Here is a 16754-nt window from a genome sequence, read left to right on the forward strand (position 1 = left end):
GCCTCTGCCTCCTTCTCTTGCTACATCCTCCCCCCTATCCCGAGAGTGGTCCTCCACGCTACATAGTTAACCACATCTCCCTGCTCTGAATGTGACAAGTGCTACCCACACGGCTGGGACCGCTCCTGTGGCCCCCGCCTCCTGAACCAAATGTTGCTTCATCCCTCTGTGCCCCGCTGCTGCCTTCCCAGGTGACCTCACCCACAGCCCCTTCTCACCCTCCAGCCTGAGCCCTTTCTTTTTAAAAAGTTGCCTTTGAATGACACAAGTGACATATGAAGACAAATGAACATGCAGCTCTTCCTGACCCTCCCATACCCTCACCGCATCTGGTGTGGACCATCCAGAACTTTCTCTCTGGGTGTTGCCCACCGTCACCTGCCTCTGGGTGCCAGTGGGGTACTTGTGTCCTGTAGTGAGGCTCCAATACTAGTATTCCGAATGCTTCCACGGAAAGAAAAGGTCTCAATGATGACCTCTGTGTGGGTGGGCTTCTTGCAGCCCTCCTTCCACCCTTCACCGTCCAGGAAGCAGTAGGGTTCTCAGAGAAGAGGCGGGGGACATGCCTCCTGTTGCAGTCTGGGAGCAAACGGCGCGATCGCGGCCCTGAGCTGGGCTGTCTGCGTGGGACTCAGCCACTCCCAGGCCCCGCCCCTAGCTCTGTTCTGTGGACTGGCTGACCCCTCTCCTTGCTTGAGGCCCACAGAGCACCGTCTGGTCCGGGGTGCGGGGTCCAGCGAGGACGCGCTGGGACTCAGCCTGGCCGGCTCCACCCTCACCGCTCCCCGTGACTCCCGGGGTCTGAGGCTACCGCGGTGCCTGTGACCTGTCTCGTGTCGTCGATGCAGCGCCGGAAGAAATAATCTTCGCTAAGAATAGGCCACAATTCACAGCTGGGACACAAGGGTTCAGTGCCATGAAAATGACTAGAATAGAAACAAAACATCAGATCGCAGCCCAGGAGGTGTGGAGAGAGGGTAATGACATGAAACGCCCTGACATGCTCTGTCCCCGAGGACAGCCCAGCACTTCAGTCGGCCTCGGTCACTGTCCTTGGGTTACCTGCGGATAGGTGTGCCAACCAGGCACCTACGAATGCCCATGCGCAAGCCCGCTTGCGTCCTGGGTCGGCTGGGCCGGCAGACCGGCATACATCCGGACACACGGATTCCGTGGCATAGGAGGAAGAATAGACACCTGGAGAGGGGCCGGGACAGGTGGGGCGTCGGGTTCGCTGGGGGGCGTCAGAGCCCAGCACGGGAAGGCAGGGGCATGTCGGGGCGGGGACCTGGTCGAGGTCTCGGCACCAAGCCCGGAGGCCCGGAGGGCTGCCTGCTTCACTGACTACCCAGGGAGAGGAGGGGACCGAAGGGGACTCCGGGGGGGGGGGTGCAGGTCGACTCTGCGGGTCCGACGCCGGGACTGCCTGGCCAGGCCCTTGCCAGAGACCAGCCCCGCCCCCATCCGTTGGCCCGCCCCGGGACGCGACCCCGGCCAGTGGACCATCCCCTGCTCTGCCCGATTTGTGATCCGGCTTCACGCACCTCTCGCCGTTGTGGGCCCCTCGTGGGCCCCACCTGTTGACCGCCTAGCCCCGCCCCGGGCCTGGGCCCGCCCCTGCGAAGAGGCTCGCCTACGGCCCGCCCACGGCCGCCGCCCGCCCGCCCAAGACCCCACTCTTCCCCGCCCCAGGTTTCCGCCCCGCCCGCATAAGTATTGTTGCCATCCCGCCCCCGCGACGCCGATTGGATCCTTTCAGGACAGCTTCCCGGGCTCCGATTGGTCGCCCTCGGCGCCGTTCCGCCGTTCGATTGGCCCTCGGCGCCCGCTTTCGCGCGGCCCGCACATGGGCGGGGCCGGCCAGCGGCGGCGGGAGGCTCGGGATTGGTCAGCGGCGTGGAGGGGGCGGGCCGCGCCGCGCGCAGGGCCTCGGCTGGAGCGCGAGGAGCTGCTACCGCCGCCTCACTCGCCTCAGTTTCCTCAGACTCCGTCGCCTCAGGCTCCGCCGCCGCCGCGCGGATCGCCTCGCCCCACCCCCGGCCCCGCCCCGGCCTCCCGCCGGCGGGCACGCCCTCTGGTGAGTGAGTGGTCGCGCGCAGGGCCGGGGCGGGTCTGGGCCGGGGGCCGTGGCCGGGAGTCCCAGCAGGGGCGGGAGGCCGTGGCCGAAGTCCGCGCTGGACCTGGAGCAGCGGGGGCCTGCGGTTCGGAGTCCTGGGCTCGGGGTCCTGGGGCTCGGGGTCCTGGGCTCGGGGACCTGGACTCGCGGCCGGGGGTCTGCGGGGACCTGGGGCTCCGGGGTCCTGGGCTCGGCGTCCTGGGCTCGGGGCTGAGGGGCTGCGGGCGCCGCCACGCGCGGCGCAGAAGTTGTCGGCGGGACCGCGCGGCCGGGCGCGGGTTGCGGGGCGCGGGGCGCGGGCTGGTCGGGGGCCCGCGGCTCGGCTCCGCTCCGGACTTCGTGCGGCTTAAGTTTCGAGCAGCTCGAGCGCCGCGGCGTGCGGCCCAGCGGGACTCGGGGCTCCCGGCGGCCCTCGGCCGGCGCCGTCCCGAGCGCGCCGCCCTTCGTGTCCCCTGCCGCCCCGCGTCCCCGAAGCCGGCGCACGGGCGGCGCGTCCTGTTTCTTGGCCGCGGCGAGGGCTCGTGATTCCGGGGCGGGACGCGCTTCTCACCGTCCCCGCGCGCTCTGCGCTGGAGGGACACTTGACCAGGTCCGTTTTCCCGGCCCCGTGGCGGTTCTCGTCGTTTCCGCCCACTCCGAGTGCTACTCACGTGACGGCCTGAAAGTTGACCGAGGTCCGGCGTCCCGCCTTCCCGCGGGCGGCGCGACCCCGGCCCTGCGCTCGGGCGGTGAGGGTGCGCCGCGCGGCCCCCAGAGGAACGCGGGGACGCCGGGGCGGCCGTCGTTGCCCGGGGCCCCGGGGCGCTAGCCTGGGGGGCGCGCACACGCTCCGCCCAAGCGCCCCTCTGCACAGGCCCCCCGCGTGCCGCCAGCTTTAGGGGTGAGCTGTCGCCCCCCGTCTCTTCTTTGAACCTGACTTAATGTGGGGGGCCAGAGGACGTGCACACGGGAGCCTCCTGCCGATGAGCCGGCTGGCCTCCGCGCGCGCGGGGGCACCGCTGGCCATCCGGCGGCGGCGCAGGCCCGTGTGGCCCAGAGACTGCAGAGCAGTGGCACTTGGAGCGTACTGGCAAGATCCAAACGCCCTCCCTGAGCCGCCCATCCGAGGGGCCGCAGAAGTCGTGGACACTTTTCAGACTGCAGATCCGTGAGGACCCGAGAGGTGTCAGATACGCATGCAGCCCCTGCCCCGCCGAGGGCGGCCGCTTTCAGTACTGCCGTTTTTCTCGTGCTCTAGGTGCTGTTGTTTATACAATGCAGGTTCATTTCAAGACTTTTAAAGTTTATATAACTTCAGGTACTTTCTTCGTTAACACTCAATATTATAAAGTCATGAAAAGGCTTCGATGGTTTAAAGCAGTGTTTGCAGCTGAAAAGATTAGGCATCTTGTTTAGAATTCAGGGCTTTGTGACTGGTGTCACAGGTCGTGCTGATTACTGGTGATATTGGACCTCACAGCATCACTTTTCCAGATATCATTATTAGTACTCAGGGTTAGACAAAATATGCACTTTCGTAGTTACATTTTTAAAAGGTATTTATGAGAAAATTTGAACATGTGTTCATTGTGTTAGATGTTTAAAAAGAAACGATCTCTTTCCCTGTTAGAGGGGAGACTCAGAGCATGCTGCGTTTATATTTGCAAAAGTCCCATGAGGTCCTTGAAACAATCTAGCCGTTCAAGGGTGGACGCCAGTGTTTCAATTTCAGCAGTTTTAGTTCCTTGACGTCTAGCTGGTTTCTGAGCCTGTAGCCATTTGTCAGTGGCTGAGTCATTCTTAATTTCACAGAAATCCCAGGACTTTATTGTAAAAGTGATCACAGAAGCAGATTTTGATAGGTGGAGGTCGTACATCCCTTTGGTGAAGGCTGGCCCTTTGGCCCATAACAAAGAAAAATACCTGCTCGTGTATTAGAACACCTCCAAACTTGAATATCAGAATGAATACTGTAGATTTTTGAGAGGCTCTGATGTCTCAGCCCTGGTGCAGGCAAGTAGTGGGTCCACTGTCCGTGGTGCTGAATACGTCATCTTTTTTTTTTTTTTTTTTTTGGTCTTCACATTTTTTTTCCAATGTTGAAAGTGGTTTTGGAATATGTCTTAAAATGGACTTCAGTATTCACAGTACTAAAGAAAAGTTAAACAGAGGAGTTTTATTGAACCTGAAAGGAAGTGCGAATTAAAAAAACTCAAGCCATGTCATTGTCTCTTTTTTAAGGTGGACAATTGTGCCAACTCAACATTCCCTTTCCCTTGAGTAGTATCCTCCCCAGGTGGTAATTTTCTTGCTAGAGTGTGGACATTAAGTAACCAACCATTGAAATTAAGTGAGACCCTGTTTGATTAAAAACCACTCTCTTAAAAAATATACTTTTATTATAATACATACATACATTTGTAAATAGAGGCAATTCGCTTTTCCCTGACGGGGTCGATTGCAGCATCCCTCACACTCACCGGCATGGTGCTTCTCTGGAGAGGGCCTGGAGCCATCTGAGTGTGTGGCGGGCTTTGGGCAGTCGCCAGGCATTGCTGCTGCACCGGAGCGACAGATACTCTTTCTTCTATAAATTTGAGAACACCTTTGTAAGTCATTTTAGATAAATTCTTTATTTCTCTAGAGGTTAACTCTGCCTGTTTCTTTAGATGTGTCCCATAGGTTAGCAATAGAAAATAATGGGTGTCACTTGAGGTACAGAGATTCTTCCACACGGTAGTAAATTGTGCATCAGACTAAGCAGTGGATTGTTGAGGTGCTTTTGTTATGAACATTTCAGCTCGTTCTTTGGCCCCGTCAGTCGTACACTTAACTCAGGTTATTCTTTGACATCTGTTTTGTTGAGAACTCAGGGCAGCTTCCTTCTGCCACTTCCAGGCTTCGGAAATACTCTTTTAGTGCCTACTCTTTGCCAGGCCCTGCGATATGATCTGGGAACCCACAGAGGAATGAGACAGCGTTCTTATCATTGAAAGACTCTCCACTTCTCACTGAACAAAAGACATGTAAACAGATGGTTACAGGGGGCCCCGCTCAGTGCTGCAATTGGGATACATAGAAAGCTGGGTTAGTGTGTTGAGGAGGGGTGATTCACTTAGGCTGGGAGTCAGAGAGGGCTTCAGAGAAGACGTGGCCTTTGGGCTGAGCCCTGGAGGATGAATTGTAATTGTTTGGGCGTGGGTGGGTATAAATCAATTCAGAAAAGACAAGAAGGTTGATGTAACTGGAGAAAGGCCAGGTGGTGCTGAGGCTAGAGGTGGGGGGTATTTTGAAAGGGTGGAGTCTCCACTTGAGGTGTGTGTGTAGGGGGAGAGTTGAGAAGAGGTTGTGTGGTTGACAGGATAATGGCCGTCTAAAGCCGTCTATGTCCTAATAATCCCTAGAAACCGTGACTATGTTATATTACCTGGCAAAGAAGATTGCAGGTAGCCAATGGAATGAAGGTTGCTCATCAGCTGATTTTAAAATAAAGAGATTATCCTGGATTACTTGGGTGGGCCCACACTAATTAATTGCAGGGGTCCTTAAATGTGGAAGAGGGAGGCAGAAGAGTCAGTGTCATAGTCACATGAAGTGAGAAAGATTACTTGTCATTGTGGGCTTTGACTATGGGAAGGCTCCTGAGCCAAGGATGCAGGCAGCCTTCTGAAGCTGGAAAAGGCGAGAAAATGGATTCTCCACCAGAGCCTCCAGGACGGAACACAGCCCTGCTGACACCTTGATTCTAGCTCAGTGAGATCCGTGTCTGATTTCTGATCTCCAGAATTGTAAGGTAATTAATTTGTGTTGTGTTAAGCCACTAAATTTGTAGAAATTTGTTAGAGTAGCCCCAGGAAACTGATACACGGTGTACCCTGCTCTAGGAAGTTTTAGCTGCCGATGTCTGAGGAGGAGGTGACAGGATCGGACTGGCTGAAGAAAACAGACTGGTTTAGCTGCTGTTTGGGAGGAGGTGGCCCCAGGGAAGCATGCTTCGGATCCCTGCTTTCGTCTCCTGACAAGACTGGCACCCGATATTGTCTTACCTGGCCTGTGTCCTGCAATATTCTTAGCAGCCTGCTCAGTCCAGCCCAGCCCAGCCACCCCCATCCCCACCGCCCGCCCCCCGCAGTTCCATGTCCCACTGGCCTACCTCTCCTCTGGGCTGGGCACTCAGGAGAGAGTGGGCCTGGTCTACCTCTACGAGCAGGATTGCGGGGTCAGAGGGTAGGCCCACTTCCAACCTCAGCACTGTCGTCAAAGTACTTTCCAAGGGTTTGCTTAGATGTTTTAATTTGTCAGTTTAGAGATATGAAATATCTCACTGTTTTAATTTGCATTTCCTAGATTACTAGTGAGTTTGAGAACTTCTTATCCGTTTGGGTTTCCTCTTCTATAAATTGTATTTTTATATTTTGTCCATTTGTTGCCTGGGTTGTTCTCTTAATAGCTTTTTAGAAGTTCTTTATATATTCTGGATTCTATTTGTGTCTTGTTTTTATCCTTTTAAAATGCTGTTTCGATGAACAGATGTTTAACTTTAATTTAAAGTTAAACAATTTGACAAGTAGTCAAATTTATCAATCTTTTCCTTATGGTTTGTGGTTATTAGGTCTTATTTAAGAAATCCTTTGTTACCACAAAGTCATAAGATATCTCTTCTTTAAAAGAAAAGTTTGAATATTTATTTCTAATATTCTACTTTGAACCTATTTTTGTGTGAGGTGTAAGTTGGAGGTATAATTTTACAATTTTTCCAAACGTGTAACCGATTGTACCAGCATTGTTTATTGAGTGCTGCCCTTTCCCCAGTGATCCAAAATGCTACCTTTGAAACAGGCAAGATTTCATAAATGTGTGGATCTGTTTCTAATTTCCCATATAAATAATCATTTCATTTCTTCCTCCCTAGTCCTTAAATCTTTTATTTATTTTTTTGCCTTATTCTCTGTTTGCACCACTAGACAAAACTATGTTAAGACTATCCTAATACTGTTTTTCACTTTAAAAGGAATGCTTTTAAGCTTTAAATATGAAGTTTGCTATTTTTTTTGGTAGATTCCTTTCAGGTTAAGGATGGTTTCATCTACTAATAGTTTGATAAAATATATATTTTTAAAAATCATTACTAGATTTAGAATTTTATCAAACGGTTGTCTTTATCTATTTAGATGATTTTATGTGTTTTCTTTAAACTGTGACTGAGATGAAATATTTTAATCTTTTAATTTTAAACCATCATTTATTTTTGGGGGGATAAACTGTACTTTGTCATGATATATTACACTTAATAATTATTATGGGGTCCAATATGGTAAAATTTCATTTGGGATTTTGGTAGGTCTGTTTATTAGAAGTATTGACCAATAATTTTTCTTGTATTGCTCTTATTCAGACTTGGTATCAAGGTGATGCTTCATTATCTCTGTAATTGTTTCTGAATAGGAGGAATTTTTGTCCCCTGAAAGGTTGCTAAAATCGCTTCTTAAATGTCTTAGATCTGGGTCCTTTTAAAACATGGAGACTGTTGCACCAGCAATTAATCGCTTTAGAAGGGTCGCTGATCCATTTTGCTCACATTGTATTGGGCAGAAGGAGTTATTCTGGCCACATCTGGTTTAAAATGGCGCAGGGAGATGGAGTCTTCCATGTCCTGGAGGTTTAGGACAACTGGATACTGGTAAATATTAGTAATATATACTGCGCTATCGAGGCTGATTGGTGTCAGTGCTGCAGAGTTAGCCTAAAACTCACACTGTGTTTCTCTCTAGGTCTTGTTCATAGGTATTGCAAGTGTATTGGTCATCAGGGCACCAAGTCGAATGTGAAGTTAGACATCATATTGGTTCATGTCTGTTGTGAACAAACCATTCTACTCATTTTCTCCAGAACCCACCTTGGTAGTTCCTGCCTCTTTACCTCTCCTCGTTGCAGAGGAAAAGTCTCTCTTTCTCATTCCTTCCCACTGATCTAAATTTTAACCATCCTTCAGGACTGACACAGGACCTGCTGAAATTCCGTGTCTATACAGAACTCTAATGCCTCAGCAGTGCAGAGAGCAGGCGTCACCAGTGTTTAGGGGTCAGGCGATCAGAAGAGCCATCAGATCCAAGTGCAGACTTCACTCCTAGGCTTGGGCTCTGTCGTGGGTGGCTAGATACGGTGGACAGACTCAGTGAAGTGGCCCCACTGTAACCCACCTCCTAGTATGCATGCCCTTGTGTCACCCCCTCCCACCGGAGCAGGACTTGTGAGTTGCTTCTGACCAACGGACTATGGCAAAAGTGACGAGACGTCGCTTTCCTGGTTCTGTTGCATCTTACACGATTACGTCTTGCTAGATACTCATTTAGAGGCTCTCTTTGCTGGCTTGAGGAAGTGGCTATGTAGGGGAAGCCCACGCCGGAAGAGCTGCAGGTGGCCTCTAGGAGCAGAGGGACAGCTACTAGGAAGCGGGGGCCTTCAGTCCTACAGCAAAGAAACAACTTCTGCCAATATCCTGAGTGAGTTTGGAAGCGGAGTCTTCTGCAGTTGAGTCTTCAGTTGAGAACACATCCAGGCCAACAGCGTGGTTGTAGCCTCATGAGAGAGACCCTAAGCAGAGGACCAGGTTAAATCTCTCAGACTCTGACCTGCAGAAACCGAGATAGTAGATGTGTATTGCTTTGAGTTAGGAAGTTTGTGATAGTTTGTCAGGCAGCTGTAGAAAACGAATGTGTCGGATCTGTACTGACCTAGTTACCCTCACTGGGAGTGGGTTTAGGTTAATGAAGGATGCTTAAAAACTGTTTTTCTATTTGTAAAATAATACACCTGTTTCGTGTGGAAAAATTGGAGCATGCAGAGCATATAAAGGACAAAGTGAACGCTGTCCGTAATGATACCACGCAAAGATAGCCAATACCTTTTCTCTACTTTTGTGTGTATATGAAATGCATATCGTAAAGTTGGGATTCATTCCATAATGTGTTTTATGAACGACGTTTTTTCTTTGTACTAGATAGTGAGCATTTCCTTGTGTTATTGTCATATTCTTCTAAAATATGATTTTGAATGGCTGTATACTGTTCCAGTGGGTGTTTCAATTTACTGAACCAGTTCCTTAGCTGGACATTTATGCTGCTTTAACATATTTACCATCATAAATAATGCTTTGATAAATATCTTATATAAAAATCATTGTATGTATCACATTATTTCTGAAGGATAAATTTCTAAAGGCAGAATTATTAGGTCAAAGCTCGTAGATGTTTTTAAACCTTTTGATACTTAACCATTTAGCTTCCAGTGTTTCTAAGAAATAATATGAAACTCAAATGTCTGTTTCTATAACTCACCAGGTTGGGATAGGACAGAACTATTGATTTTTGAGCATTTCGGTTTCTGTTTTCTTAACCCTGTTTGCAAAGTGCTTTTAAATTATTCACTGAAGTGCAGTATAGATTCTATTTATAGACATGTTTGTGTATGAGATTGCTCCCTTAATGTCTGGGCAAAAAGCCTATGAATTGCTATTATCACATCCCTATCTTTGTAAATTCTTTTCCACTCCTATCCACCCTTTCTTTGTTCTTAACCAAATGGAGACACTGAGACACATAAGGTCTTGTAGCCCTATGATTACTCGGATGAAATGGCTATTCAGTGGCTAGCCCTTGTTCTTTTCTTCTCGCCATTCATTAAATTGTTGACTTCAAAAGATCAGCAGAAAATTATTAATTAAAAAATATTTTTTTCTGATTTATAAAACAATGACTGCTTATTTAGAAAATAAACTTTGAAAATAATCTAAAATATTTAGAAAATAATCTGAAAATAATCTAAAATATTTAGAAAATAGTCTAAAATTAATTAATATTATCATAAAAAGCAGTAGAAATTTTTAATTCTACCACCCACAGATCACAACTGTATAAAAATAACTTCTTCATACTAGCTTATTTCTGTAATATATTGATTAGATTCTGATGACTAATATTTTGTTTGGGATTTTTGCATCCATGTCTGTGAGAGAAATTGGCCCATAATTTTCCTTTCCTGTAGCTGTTCTCTCTCTAATTTGTAATGAAAACTTAATTTATTAATTTGCAGATTTCCTCTTTTACTAATGCGTGCATTTAAGGTGACACAATTCTTTCTAAATCATGCTTTAGCTGCCTTGTACAGAGTTTGATTTGAGCTGTTCTCATTATTGTTCAATACATGCTATACCCTGAATTGTGCCCCCTTTGAAGTCATATGTTGAAGCCCCAACTCTCAGTGTGATGATACTTGGTGGTGGGGCCTTTGGGAGGTCGTTAGGTTTGGAGGAGGTCATCTGCAGGCCGGGAAGATGCCCCTCACCAGAGCCCCACCCAGCTGGCACCCTGATCTCTGACTTCTCCGCCTCTCGAACTGCAAGAAATGAATGACTGTTTAAGCCTCCAGTCTGTGGTAATTTATTATACGGCCCAAGGAGCCTGCAACAATATATTATCTAATTCACATTATGAATTTTTCTTTGATTTGTAGGTCATTTAGAAGAATATTTTGAAATTTCCAAACATGCAGATTTTCTTATTTTGTTCTTCTCCAGCACAATTTCGTTGCCCAAAGATCCTGCTCTTTATGACATTAGTCCTTTGAAACTCTCTAATGTGCCTCGGAGCCCAGAATATGGACTCTGAGTTTTCTTAATGGTTCCTGTGTGCCTGCAAAGACTTAGGTTCAGTGTTCTATATCATCGGCTAACTTGATAAGCATATTAATCACATGTTCTGTTTTCTTAGTACTCTTTTGTCTGATTGTTGTATCTATTGCTAAGATAATTACACAGTTTCATTATGATTACGGATTTGTCTTATTTCTCCTTGTAGTTCTGTCAATTTTTATTTATATACTTTGAGACCATATTTTTAGGGACATGTAAATTTAAAATTATTTTATCTTCTTGATGAATTGAGACTTTAATTTTTACGACTGGTTCTTTTTATCTCTAGTAATGAATCTTTGCCTTTGTGGTATAAGATATCCGATGCTAATATAGCCATACCAGATTTCTTCAGGCTCATATTTGCATGATATATTTGTGTGTATTTTAAATCATTTTACTTCCAGCCTTATTCTATTCTTATACTTTAGACGTCTCTTGCAAAGATTATTTAATTAGATTGTTTTCATCCAGTCTGATATCTTTGTCTTCTAATTGGAACATTCGGCTTGTTTACATTGAATGTAATTACTGATCTATTTGAATTTAAATCCACAATCTTATTATATATTTTTCTTGTCCCACGTTTTGTTTATTTTTCTCTCTTTTCTTGTATTATTTTTAACTAGTATCATTTTAAAAAATCATTCTCCTTTTCCACTCTCTCCAGTACATTGGAGATCATATTCTATTTTTCTTTCTTTTTGTGGTTACCATGTAAATTAGATAATGTGTTATTAACTTATCTAGATAATGCAGTTATACTTTTCTCCTGAGCCATGCAGAGATCATAGTTTCTTGGAATACTTGAACTCCATTCATCCCCCCTAGATGTGCGTGTGCTTGTTATTATACATTTTAATTCTATACTCTCTTTTTAAACTCAAAGAAATAATATTAATATCAACAGTGTTATTATTTAATGTACTGTCAGTGTTCATTTAGATTCATTCGCATCTTTATTGTTCTTTGCTTTTCATTGCTCTCTGCCATTTCTGACTTTCATTCTGGGATCATTTGCCTTCTGCTCAAAGAATACATTGCTGTATTGCAGGTCAGCTGCTAATAGAAAATCGGTATTTTTTTTTCCTAAAAGTATTTTGATTTCACTTTTATTCTTTTTCAGGTTCTCTCAATTTACTTATAATTTTTGAAATATACTTTAGACGCCATAAAATTCACCCTTTTAAAGTTTGCGATTCAGTGGTTTTTGGTATGTTTACAAGGTTGTGCAACTATCATCACTACTTAATTCCAGAACATTTTCATCACCTTAAAAAGAAACCTCATATCTGTTAACAGTAACTCCATTCCTCCCTGCCTCCAGTCTCTGGCAAGCATTAATTTACTTTCTATCTCTAAGGATTTTGGACATTTCATATGAATGGAATCATAAATATGTGGCCTTTTGTGTCTGGCTTCTTTCTTTAGTGTAATATTTTCAGGGTTCATTGATGTAGCATGTATCAGTACTTCATTCCTTTTTATGGCTGAATAATATTACATTATATGAGTACATAACATTTTCTTTATCCATCATTAGTAGGTAGACCTTCGGGTTTCCACTTTTTTGGCTATTATGAATAATGTACCATGAACAGTCATGTACAAGTTTTTTTTGTTTGTTTTAGTGCATACATGTTTTCAGTTCTTTTGGGCATACACTTAGGAGTGAAATTGCTGGGTCATGTAGTAATTCTGTGTTTAACTTTTTGGGTAACTGGCAAACCGTTTTCCACAGAGGCTGCACCATTTTACATTCCCAATGCAATGTATGAGGGTTCCAGTTTCTTTACATCTTCACCAACACTCTCATTTTATATATTTTTTTGATTATAGCCATCCTAGTGGGCATGAAGTGGTATCTCACTGTGGTGTTGATTAGCATTTCCTGAATGACCGATGTTGTTGAGCACCTTTTCCTGTGCTTGTTGGCCATTTGTGTCCTTTGGCCATTTTTAAGTTGGATTGTCTTTTGTTATTTGTAAGAGTTACTGGTCCCATATCAGAGATACCATTTGCAAATATTTCCTCTCTGTCAGTGTCTTATCACTTTCTTGGTCTTTGTACAAAAGTTTTTAATTTTGATGAAGTCCAGTTTATCTACCTTTTTCTTTTGTTGTTTTTGCTTTAGGTATCATATTTAAGACAATGTTGCCTAATCTCAGGTCACAAAGATTCACATCTGTGTTATATTCTAAAAGTTTTATAGTTTTAGCTTTTTAAGTTTAGGTTTTTGATACATTTTCAGTTACTGTTTATACATGGTGTGAAGGAGTTTTACTTTATTCTTTTGTATGTGGCTGTCCAGTTGTTCCAGCACCATTTGCTGAAAAGACCATTTCCTCATTGCATGGTCTTAGCACCTTTGTTGAAAATCATCGGTTGACCATAAAATAAGGGTTTATTTCTGGGCTCTCAGTTCTAGTCCATTGATACATATATCCATCTTTATGACAGAACTACACAGTCTCGATTAGTGGACCTTTGTATTAAGTTTAAAATCAAGAAACGTGAGTCTGCCAAGTTTGTTCTTATTTAAGATTGTTTTGGCTATTCCTGGTTTCTTGCATTTTTGTCTGATTTTTAAGATTAGCTTGTCAATTTCTGTATGAGAGGCAGATGGAATATTGATAGGGATCGCACTGAATGTGTAGACCAAATTGGAAGTATTGCCATTTTAACAATATTAAGTTTTCCAACCCATGAGCACGAGATTTATTAACTATAATAGCTTTTTTAGTGGGTTCCTGATGATGTTCTATGTACTGTGTAAGATTAGGTCACCTGCATATATAATTTTACTTCTTTCTAATATGGATGCCTGTTATTTCTAGTTCTTGTGTAGTTGTCATGGTTATAATCTCTAGTACAATGCTGAATTGTTCTGGCAAGGGTGGATAGCTTTGTCTTGTTCCTGATCTTAGGGGGGAAGCATTCGATCTTTCACCACTAAGCATGGTATTAGCTGTGAGTTTTTGTAAATGCCCTGTATTGGATTGAGGAAGTTCCCTTCTGTTTTTATTTTGTCTATTTTTTTTTTTTTATCATGAAAGGGTGATTTTGTGGTCAGATGCTTTTCTTACATCTATTGAAATGAACACGTGTTTTTTGTCCTTTATTTTATTAATGTCATGTGTTACATTGACTGATTTTTGTATGTTGAACCAACCTTGCATTATTCGGTAAATCCCAGTTAGTCATGGTGGATAATCATTATATGTTGTTGGATTCAGGTTGTTAGTATTTTGTTGAAGTTTTTTGCATCTATATTCTTAAGACATATTTTTTTCTTGTGATATCTTCGTCTGGTTTTGATATCGGGGTAATACTGGCCTCAAAATGAATAGGTACGTGTCCTTTTCAGTTTTTTTGGAAGAGTCTGAATGATTTCTTAATTCTTCTTTAAATGTTTGATAGAATCTACTAGTGAAATCATCTCTTCCTGGACTTTTCCTTGAGAAGTTTTTCAATTACTAACTCAATATCTATTTTAGATCTATTCAATTTTTTTGATTTCTTGTTGAATCAGTTTTGGTAGTTTGTGTCTTCCTAGGAATTGGTTTTTTTCACCTAGGTTATCTAATTTGTTGGCTCCAGGATTTTTATTTGGTTCCTTTTTTATAATTTCTATCTATATTAATGGTCTGTATTTTGTGAGACATCATTGTCATACTTTCTTTTAATCCTTTAGACATGGTTTCCTTAGTTCTTTTAATATATTCAAAATAAGTTATATCCAGTCTTTGCCTTATAAGTTCAATATTTGAGCTTCCTTAGGGACACTTTCTCTTAATTGCTTTTTTCTATGCTCTGTGTGTATGTGTGGGTGTGTCTCATAGTGATTTGTCAAAAACTGAACATTTAAGAAATGTAGTGGCAACTCTGAAAATCCAATTTTTCTCTCTTCCCTGGGATTTTTTGTGCTGCTGCTTGTTGTGGTAGTTTTTGTTTGTGTAGTGACTTTGTGTAGTTTTTGTTTGTGTAGTGACTAACTTTATAAAGTCTGTGTTCTTTGTCATGTGTTTCCACTGAAGTCTCTGATTGGCTAGTCTAGTGGTCAGCTAATGATTGGACAGAGATTTCCTTAAATGCCAGGAATCGATAAGTCTCCTAGTCTTTCCCAAGGGGCTCTGTCTGTATATGGGGGTGTGCTTCAACATTTAATCAGGCAGTTTACAACTCCGCCTTAGTCTTCACTTCCTGCTGTGCAGAGCCTCAAAGTCAGTCTGGTGTGAACACCTACAGCCACCTCAGGTCTTTCCTGGGCCTTCACACAACCTGACTGGTGTACATCTCTGCGTACACATGCAGCATTCCAGACTTCCAGGACCATATTAGAGTTTTTCAAATCCCCTGTAGACATCTCTTTCCCCAGCTTTTCCTTTGAAGCTTTTGGGTTAATGTATTATTTGCCACAACTGTTGTTCTTTGTCTCAGGTACTTACAAAATTGAACAATTGCTTCGAACTGTTTTGACGTACACCTCTGAGGATAATGCTTTTTGCACTGGGCACGCTCTGCCTCAGGTGAAACAAAGACAGCTTTGCAGGTGGAACCCACTAGCCATGTCAAATAATGACAGTTCTCTGGGAATACGGCTTCGCAGGAGTTCCAACCCTATCTGTCCCCTTCCGTGCCTGCCAGGCTGCTGGTTCTCACTATGATTGCAGGCTGTCGATTTTCAAGACTGCTAAAGATTTGAGGTGGCATTGGGGAGAGGGTGATAGAACAAGTTAAAACACCACAGGTTTATTCTTCTTATGGAGATTCAACTACTTTTCTTTAACAAATGCTCCCTGGATTGCTATAAGCTTTTGGTTAAATTCCCAGATTTCTGAAAAAGTTGAGTCTGACAATTTTTGCCATTTTTTCATTGCTTTTATGAAAGATGGAATTTTGGAGGTAGTTACTTTGCTGTTTTCACTGTTATCACCTACTTACCTTTATTTTTAAAAGAATTTTTCCAGTATATTGAATTTTATGTTGGCATATATTTCCACAGTGTCTGGCTTTTGCTTTTTTCTGTTCAGAGGTCAGTGTACTTGCTGTTCCTCTGGAGGTAATTTGTGTGTTTCCTATCGCTTTTAAATAATTTTCATTGTCCTTCGGTTTCTGTAGTTTTACTAGGCCTCCCTGAGGTATGTGGGCTTCTTGTGTCTGTGGCATGACATCTTTCATAAGTCTGGAAATTATCTTCAGACATTATTTCTACTTTATCTTTTCTCTTCTTTCCTTCCAGGCCTCTAACTGCACGTGTGTTAGATTTCTAACCATACAGTCTCCTGCCCTCTCTTTTGTGTTTCTTGAGTTTGGTATCTCGTGCTTTAGTTTGAATATTTTCTTTTGACCTGGTTTCCAGTTCACCAATTCTCCCTTTAGTAACCCCTAATCTGCTTTGAAACCCTTGTATGATTTTTTACTTTTCAGTTCTAGATTTTTAAAAAATATGTTAAACTATTACTTTTTATAACTCCTAATCTCTCATTTATGATTTTGACCATAGCGAGTGCAGTATTTTTTGTTTGTTTATTTTTCCTTTTTTTTTTTTTTTTTTAGGTATTTTCTTTTAATTACTTACTAGATTGAAAAAAAAAATAGTGATTGTTTCTGTTCACCTCTACACCTCAGTTTACCAGGGTTGACTGTGAGAGAAATTTGTTGAAAGGTGATTTGTGCTCCTGCTCTGGAGCAAATTATTTTTTTAATTGTAGTAAAAGGCATTTAACATCGTAACCATTTAAAAATGTACAGTTTAGTGGTATTGAGTACATTCATGATGTTGTACAGCCACCACCACCATCATCTCCATAGCTGTCACCTTATAAAACTGAAGCAATTAAAAGTCTGTACTTATTAAACAATAATTCCCCATTTCCCCTTTTCCCCAGCCCCTGGAAACCATCAATTTACTTATGATTACGCTAGGTACCGCTTATAAATGTAATATATAGTATTTATCCTTTTGTG

General features: G+C 43.8%; 1 protein-coding gene across 1 annotated transcript in view; it reads left to right on the forward strand.

Annotated features, from left to right (window-relative positions):
* The first annotated feature begins 1979 nt into the window (after positions 1 to 1979).
* The window catches only part of PCBP3 (poly(rC) binding protein 3), a 168592-nt gene continuing 153817 nt past the window's right edge, over positions 1980 to 16754 (forward strand). The window contains exon 1 of the mRNA XM_039879798.1: positions 1980 to 2077. The gene's annotated coding sequence lies outside the window, so the exon portion shown is untranslated. The remainder of the gene's footprint in view (positions 2078 to 16754) is intronic.

This window comes from Pteropus medius, unplaced genomic scaffold, assembly GCF_902729225.1.
Source record: "Pteropus medius unplaced genomic scaffold, Ma_sr-lr_union100, whole genome shotgun sequence".
Lineage (NCBI taxonomy): Eukaryota > Metazoa > Chordata > Mammalia > Chiroptera > Pteropodidae > Pteropus > Pteropus medius.